The sequence below is a fragment of the Marmota marmota genome, unplaced genomic scaffold (genome assembly GCF_001458135.2).
Source record: "Marmota marmota marmota unplaced genomic scaffold, marMar, whole genome shotgun sequence".
Lineage (NCBI taxonomy): Eukaryota > Metazoa > Chordata > Mammalia > Rodentia > Sciuridae > Marmota > Marmota marmota.
Window position 1 is genome coordinate 837,390 of NW_025999895.1, and position 8,019 is coordinate 845,408.

Genomic DNA, 8,019 nt, shown 5'->3' on the forward strand with positions numbered 1-8,019 from the left:
CCTCTCCGCCCACCCAGGACCTGCCCACAGGCTGGGTCTCTCCCCCCCCCCACCCAGATGCTGACCCTGAGGGCACGGGCCTCAGTTTCTCCAAGTAGAGGCCACAGGGGTTGGTAGCCTCCCTTCTCCCCACCCTGCCCCCGGGCTGGCCTTTCCCACAGTATCTCTTTACACCCTCTCCAGCCCGCCCTGCCCACTCAGAAGAGCTTAACCTCTTGGCCCGGTGACCAGCAGCACCTCTGGGAGCCCATGCTTGTGAGACCTGTTATGATCCCCTTATGTAACAGGGGTGGGTTGGCCTTTCCCCACCAGCAAAGCCACGGCCTCCCGGGGCAGAGGACCAGGGGATCCTGCCACCCACGCGCCCTCCCAGCAGGGCTGCCTCCTGGCGGGCAGAGACCCCAAAGCAGGGTCAGGGGACTCCCAGCTGCTGGTGGATGCAGGAGGTTAGGGTGCCTGGAGAAGGACGAGAGAGGCCTCGGCCTCCAATCTGACCTCAGGCCTAGGCTCTCGGCCAGCCCAGCCCTGGGCACAGCACTGAGCCCTCGTACCCCCAGACTCGGGCCTCCCTCGGCTCCAAGGGCCACCGACCTCCCAGACACCCTCCCTACACATGCCACTGAGGCTCAGAAGACAGGACTGGAACCGAGGGGCCTGCCCCATCCATCCATGCTGGGGACAGCGGGTCCTAGTGGTTTCTGGTCACACAGGGCTGTCCCAAGAGCAAAGGACAGGACGGCCACCCCATAGAAATTTGGACTGGAGCCAGGCACTATGGCACACACCTGTCATCCCAGCAGCTCAGGAGGCTGAGGCAGGAGGATTTCGAGTTCAAAGCCAGCCTCAGCAATTCATCGAGGCGCTTAGCAACTCAGTGAGACCTGTCTCTAAATAAAATACAAAATAGGGTGGGGACCTGGCTCAGTGGTCAGGTGCCCCTGGGTTTAATCCTTGGTGCCAAAAAAAAAAAAAAAACCAAACAGTTTGGACTGGATTCCCTTTTGAACCCCTCATTGTCCAGAAGAAACAAAGCAAGGCCTTGGGGTGCCCCAGCTTCTCTCGGGAGCAGGGTCTTTCCCAGCCCCTCACACTGTTACCTTCAGAGGCTCCAGATCAGGCCCGGCCAGGAGCCTGGGAGCCACCAGAGGCCGGGGCAGCAGGAGCCATCTCCGACACGCTCTCTGCGGCTGGCTGCCTGCAGAGGACTCCCTGAACCAGCCGGCCACGGGAGCCTGCTGTCACCTGCTGGGGAGACTGTCCTGCAGGAAGCCAAGCCCAGGACAGGGTCATGGCCAAGCCTGTGGGACCCTCACGAAGACCAGCATCTAGGGTGGAGCTGCTGACTCCACCTCTGTGGGCCAAAAGTGCCTGTGGGCGTGTGTGCTCACGCGGGTCACGTGTGCCTATGTGTACATACACATGGATTCACGTGAGTGCCGGTGTGCTTTCTTGGAACGTGGGTACCCGCGTGTGCCTGGGGCCTGCCTGTCCTGTGTGCGCGTGGGGGTGTTCGCCCTGGGGCCCGGGTGCCAGAGTTTCTGTGTGTACACACCCGCTCCTGAGTGCACGTCCCTGCATCCCTGGGCCTGCGTCCCCCAGGAGCCCAATGCACGTGCTCACGGTGTGTGCCTGCGCATGCACCGAGGGCCAGAGGGGCATGGTGACTGGGACAGCTGTCCCCTCCTGGGGTCCCCTTGAGCTGGCGCTCAGCGGGGCCTGCTCCAGAAAGCCCCTGCTCCCAGCCCTGTGCTGCGGCTCTCATGCTGAAGGGGAGATGGCTACCCGACACGGTGCCCTGAGGGAGAACAGCAGCTCCCTCTGATGGCGGGAGCCTGCCGGACCCCAGGGAGAGAACCGTCGCCTCTGCTTCTCCCAAGTCCCCATGATCGGAGCTCCTTTGCAGGCCGATGGTGGTCCACAGGACCCGGGTGGACTTGGGTCATACAGGCCCAGCTGGTCCACACAGAACTTTGTGGGTCCCAGCGCTCTGTCCAGGGCACCACATGTTCTCCAAGCCCAAGGGGTCCCCTGGAGAGAACTTGCTGAGCCCTGAACGTTACAGCACCCCCCGTTCTCCTCTCCCCCAGGGAAGGGGACGCAGACGCTCTGAACTGCACGCCTGCCCGGGCAGTCGCAGCTCGAGTGCCCTCCTCCTAGTTGACCCGGCACCCTGCTGGCCCACACCCAGCGCTCTCCCACACTGTGCTGCGGAAGACTGGCTGAGACAGCAGGAAGCCCCTCCCACCTCCTAGGCCCAGACCTCGGAGAAAGGGCACGGGGCCTTCTGGTGGTCATCCTGAGCCGCCCTGCACCTGCTCCCTGCTGAACCCGAGACGCAAAGAACACTCCAACTTCACACCAAATCAAAGCTCACTGTGCTGCGCGCACAAGAGAGCTGACCAGCGACGGCCTCGCGAGCAGCCGGGCCAAGCGGCTGGTCTGAGGGCAGAAGGTCTCACAGCACCGAAGTCACAAAGCCGGGTGTCTCGGGAACTTGGAGCTGGCAGGGTCCAGGCAAGCGCCACACAAGGGCAGACAGCAGGTTTAGGATCCACGCGGTGTGCGTCTCCAGGTCGGAGCAGACAGAGTCCCACATCAGAGTGGATGAGGGGCAGCGGGGACTTGAGGGCGGTTGTTGTCTGGCCAAGGAGAGCGGGCTGGGGTGAGCTCCGCACACGGGCAGGACCCCGAGCAAGTGTTCCCAACATCAGATTACAGCAGGCCAAACAGAAGTCCTAGTATTTTACAGTAAAACGGAGATGAGCTTCCACGGCTTTGTGATAAGAGGGCTCCCAATCTTCAGATGGATCAGGCTGGGTCCATCACCCGCTCCCCAGCACCCCAGCACCCTGAGCGCCCTGCACGAGGGCAGCCAGGGCCTGTGCTCTCTGCAGCCACACAGAGGTGGATTTTGGCTCTTTCCCTGGGGGTCATTTGTGTCGTCCTCCACCCGTGCCTCTGCCCATGCGTCCACTCACTCACAGACGAGTCCCAGAGCAGTGAGGGATAGGACCTGCCCTCCAGGGTCAGCCTCATGCAAGGCAGGGGACATGGATGACCCCTGATCCTGGAAGACATGAGAGGGGGGCGCAGAGGGTCCAAACATTGGACAAACTGACCCTCCACTGAGCCCAGAGGCCAAGAAGGCAGGGGACATGGGAGACCAGCAGCAAGTGCCCAGGGAGACCGGAGCCTGGAGCCACCAGCTGGGCCCAGGCTTGAGGAGCCTGGTGGTGTCTGTCCTCCAGGAAGCAGCCGGGCCCTGGGCAGGTTCAGTCCACACAGACCTGGGGAGGCCAGCGAGGGTGGAGGCCCACAGGTCACCAAATGACTGGTCCTGGGGACACTGGCAGAGGAAAACCCAGGGTGCCAAAGATGAGGAAGGGCCTGGGGCAGGTGGGACTTGGGCTGAGCAGCCAGGCAGTGACGGGTGGGGGGCTGGGGTGAAAGTCAGGTGTGAAGGAGGGACGGGGCCGGACACAGGGTGGAGGCCCAGGGGCCTCTTCAGTCACCCCCATGGACTTGGGCTCCCAGTGGGGACACAGCGTGGGCCCTGGGCGTCTGCGATCCTTCCCCGCGTCCGTCCTGCTGCACTGTTCTGGGTCCAGAGCTGGGTGGCCTGATAACACCCTCCCTGGGGAAGGGGCCCTCCTTCCTGGGTCCCTGTGCAAGGGGCCACCTCAGAAAGCCTCGGTTCAGGGACCGGCCTGGCGCCCGCCCTTCCTGGCTCTGCCGGGAACCCTGACACCCCCGCCCTTCCCTGAGTCCACTTGTCCCTGGCTGAGGCAGCTCTGACCCGGCCCTGCCCACACCCTGGCTCACGTGTCCCCTTGGGAGCTGGGGTCCGGTTTCAGGGGCTCTGCCAAGCTCCCTGCACACGCTGAGAACAGGAAGGCGAACAAAGCCTCCCTCCCTGGGGCCTCCGAGGAAGGAATCGGAGCAGCCCAGAGGCTCTGGAGGGTCTCGCCTAGTCCACGTGCAGGGAGGGCTCCCAGGGGCGTTGCACAGCAGCAGCTGAGCGGCCCAGCCCAGGCTCTCCTGGGAACGCGGCTCCTGCCACCCACCCGCGGAGCTCCCCGCCCTCCTGCAGCCCCAGCCCCACCTTCCCGTGTCAGAGTGTGTGCGAGTGCACACGTGTGTGGGTGTGGGTGTGCCTGTGCAAGGGCCTGTCTGCAGAGCCCAGGCTGGCCAGGGAGCATGTTGGCCTCCCTGCTGGCCTCCCCCAGGAAGTCCCAGGACAGCACTGTCCTGATGAGCTCTGTGGTGGCCTGACAGCTCAGGCTGCATGCAGCTCTGCACTGACCAGTTCCGTGACCTTGGACAAGGACAGGGCTCTACCTGCAGACTCCGACCTGGCCGAGGGATGTGGCCATCACCAGCGCCCCACCCTCTGTGGTGGAAGGACAGCAATGTGGAAATCTCAGAGTTACATGGCAGCCACAACAGGGGCTGGAGAGCACCCGTAAGATAATGTGACGTTATTTGGAAAAAGGGACTTGGGGATTGAGGCGGGGAGCTGATGAATCCTGGGCCCAGAGCCGGTGCCTCGAGGATCCTGTTACGCAGCTGAAACTCTAGTGGGCAGTCCTTCCTCTTAGCCTCCCCCAGAGGCACTAGCAGCCCTCTGGCAGGGTGACTACTCATTGCTGGAATCCCCTGGCCCCCATGTGGTCCAGCAGCCAGAGTGGGGGCCCAGGGAGGTCGGCGTGAACTTTTGGGGCACACGTGTGTTACAGCAGGGGTGCACTATTGAGGTGGACACGCACATCCAGGAGAGAATCCCACCCTGGCCTCCTGAGCCATGGGATGGCTGCGGTAGTGGGAAAGGCCCCCTAGAAGTTGTGGGAATGGACTCTGCCTTCCTGATGGTGACCAGGGGCAGGACACATTCCAAAAGGGATTCCCGAGATTAGCAACCCGCTTGGCAAGTCCTTCTCACAGATGTGAAAACACGTGTCCGGCTCTCCAGGGCCGTCACAAGCTCAGGAAACTCCCAATCCTCATCCTAAGGAACACACAGGCCCATGGCCCCCAGGAGCACACTGGGACCTGCCCTGGGCCCTTTGATAAGACGTGCATCCCAGAAGGCAGGAATCGAGCCACCTTCGGGGTCCCTCCCGAGGGAAAGAGCACGCCGCTGCCTGTGGCGCCCCGACTGCTCAGGAAGAGGCACGTGGGAGGTCATCTGGTTTGGGAAACACGCTGCCTCCACGGCAGGTGTCTTCCCTGTACTCCGTTGCCGGCATCCAAACACCTACTGGGTCTGAGTCGGGCCAAGAGCAGGGGAAGGCCCAGGAACAGACCAGGCTGCCCTGGCCACACGCCAGGCAGCAGACCCAACGCTGGTGACAGGTTTGTGACAGAAGCATGTGGCAGGTCCCCCAGGTGACTCACAGCACGCTGCATTAGCAGTTGACAACTATTCTCATCTACAGGAATATCTGCTATGAAATTCGCTTCTGGGATTTAGAGACTGAACACGTAGAGCACGGACCACCCAGTCACCCTGTGACCAGAGCTGCCTGTCACGAGTGGGGGTTGTCAGATCTGTCCAGCCAGAAAACTGGAAATCCAGGGAACGCCTCAAGCAGTTCCTGAGCCGGCAGAATGAGGGACGCTCTTCTGAAGACCCGGGTGCTGTGGCCCCTGGTGGCCAGGCCCTGGGGTTGGCCAGCGTCCTCCGGAGTGGAGTCTGAGCTCTCAGTCACACACAGTGCCCGGTGCTTTCTCTCCCAGAGCCAGGCGCAGGCCCAAGGGTCAGGGGCAGGACGGGAGCCCTCCTCTCCCTACTCCCCCAGGACCCACTGGCAAAATGTCTGCCTCCATTTCTGCAACCCAGGGCTCCACCCCGGGAAAGTAGTCCTGACCTCCCGGGACAAGACAACGGTCCACTAAACTGGAAGTGGGTACTGCACTGGCTCTTGAGGACGCTTCACACAGGTGAAGCAACCAATGGGCAAAAGGAGGTCCTTCCAGCTGGGCGCTTGCTTCTGACCGTCCAGAGCCTGGACTGCCCCGGGGTGCACCATCTGCCACGAAGTACATCGTGACTCGGGGACCCGGGGCACCCCTTGGTGCTCCCACCCGTGTGATCCAGGTAAGGCTCCACGCTGGCACGGTCAGTGCCCGGGCTTGGAAGCTTGGCCAGCTGAGGTGCTTCCTGGGAGAAAGGAACAGGAGTGGGGTGGCCGTGTGACTGCAAGACCAGGAGCAGAAGGGAGCCGAGGGACAAGGTGTCCAGGACGGGTTGGCGCATGGCTGTGCCTAGATGCCAGAGTCCCTCTCCCTACACAGGGCTAAATCAGCGTGGCCACCACAGGCCTTCAGCTCCAGGTTCAGAGGACGCAGTTGGGCAGCGGTGGCCGTGGGCTTTCGTGTCTGGAAGTGGGGAGCAGCTGACATCCTCGAGGGGTGCTCCAGACTCAGGTCTGTCCTGTGAAGTTTGAGAAACTGATGTGACTCCATTTTTGAAAAACCAGCCTCTACCTCAGCAGGGCCTGTCCAAAGGGAGGGTGGCCCTTGTCCTTGGAAAACCTGTTCCTAGGCGCATAAGCTACGCTGCTGAGTCCTCGGTCCTTACCAGAGGTCCTTGACTTAGCAAATGCAAGTTCCTGGAAAGACCTTCTCTCTCTACCCCCTCTACTGACCTTCATTTCTTGGAAAGACCAAAAGAATGCCTGAGGCCTGATTGGGACTTAGCGACAACCAACCAGAGTGAGACACCCAGATACCCAGCCCTCCCAGGGGTTTCGGCCGCCCTGAGTTTAGCGTTTACACTCTTGCAACCCCTCGAGGCCTAAACCAATCAGTTCAAACCTATCCACCACTTGAACTAACCAATCACCTACCCAACTTGTTCCCGCCGGTGAGTGTGCTCATCAGTGTTAAGAGTTGTTGTGTGACTTTCCCGCGGTGTGGAATGACTTGCTGTGTGATGTTGTGACACATAGAGTATCCCCCAAACCTATAAAATCTCACTGGACAAAAGACCGGGACTCACTCCCTGGGACCGCTGCGTCGGGAACGGTGGTGAGTCCAGGCTCCAGCTTGCAATAAAGACTCTTGTGTGATTGCATCGCATTCGGCTCCTGGAGGTCTTTTGGGGTCCCCTGAACCTGGCCTTACAGGTTGAGAGGCCACCTTGAGGAGACACTGGCAAATCCAAACCCAGGGCTGCCAACCAAGGCCAGCTGTCCTCTGTAAGAGTATCAGGCAGAAAGGGCAAGCAGGGCCCGAGGACAGCTCCCCCTCCTGATGACCGTCCTGGAGCTCAGGAGGGGTCCGTGTCCCCAGGCAAGCATAGAGAGCAAGGCTCACAAAGAAAATGGTGGAGACAGACTTCTCCCAGGAGGAGCGGGGACTCAGAGCCAGAGCCTATGGGAGGGGTGCGACTTCTTCTTACGACTCCAGAACCCCTCTTTAATTATTTCTCCCCTGTGTATACGTGACCAAGGGCAGGGACGTGGAGCGTGCCCAGGAGCACAGTCACAGAGGCCAACGACCCTCCTTCTCTACTTGAGAACTAGCCGCCACCCTCTCCACCCCACCCTGTTACCTACACTGACCGCCTGACCTCTGCCTCTGCCTCAGTTGGCTGAGGAATGGGACACATCTTGTCCACTGAGCCAGGCAGGGGTCACTTTATAGAACGTGTATGTGGGGAGAGCTTCAGGCCCCGTGGCAGATGCCCGGTCAATGTCACAGCTCGAGGGCTGTGGCTGTGCAGGCCAAGGCATTGGTCAAAGGAGACAGACACTAACTATTTGGGGGTTGATGGGGTGTTACTTGGCAAATGGCTCCCAAACAGTGCAGGGGAGAAGGAAGTCCTTTGTGCTACACCTGGTGAGTGCAAAGCCAAACTGCACAAGCGGGAGATGGACCTGTGGGGGCCTCATGACCTGAAGCAGGTGAGTAAGGACAGCCCTGGGCTCGTTTCAAAGAGATGCTGTCCCCAAGCAGAGGAGTCCTGGCGTTTGACTGAGGAGGCACATGCCTGGGAAAGGCACATTTCTGAGCATG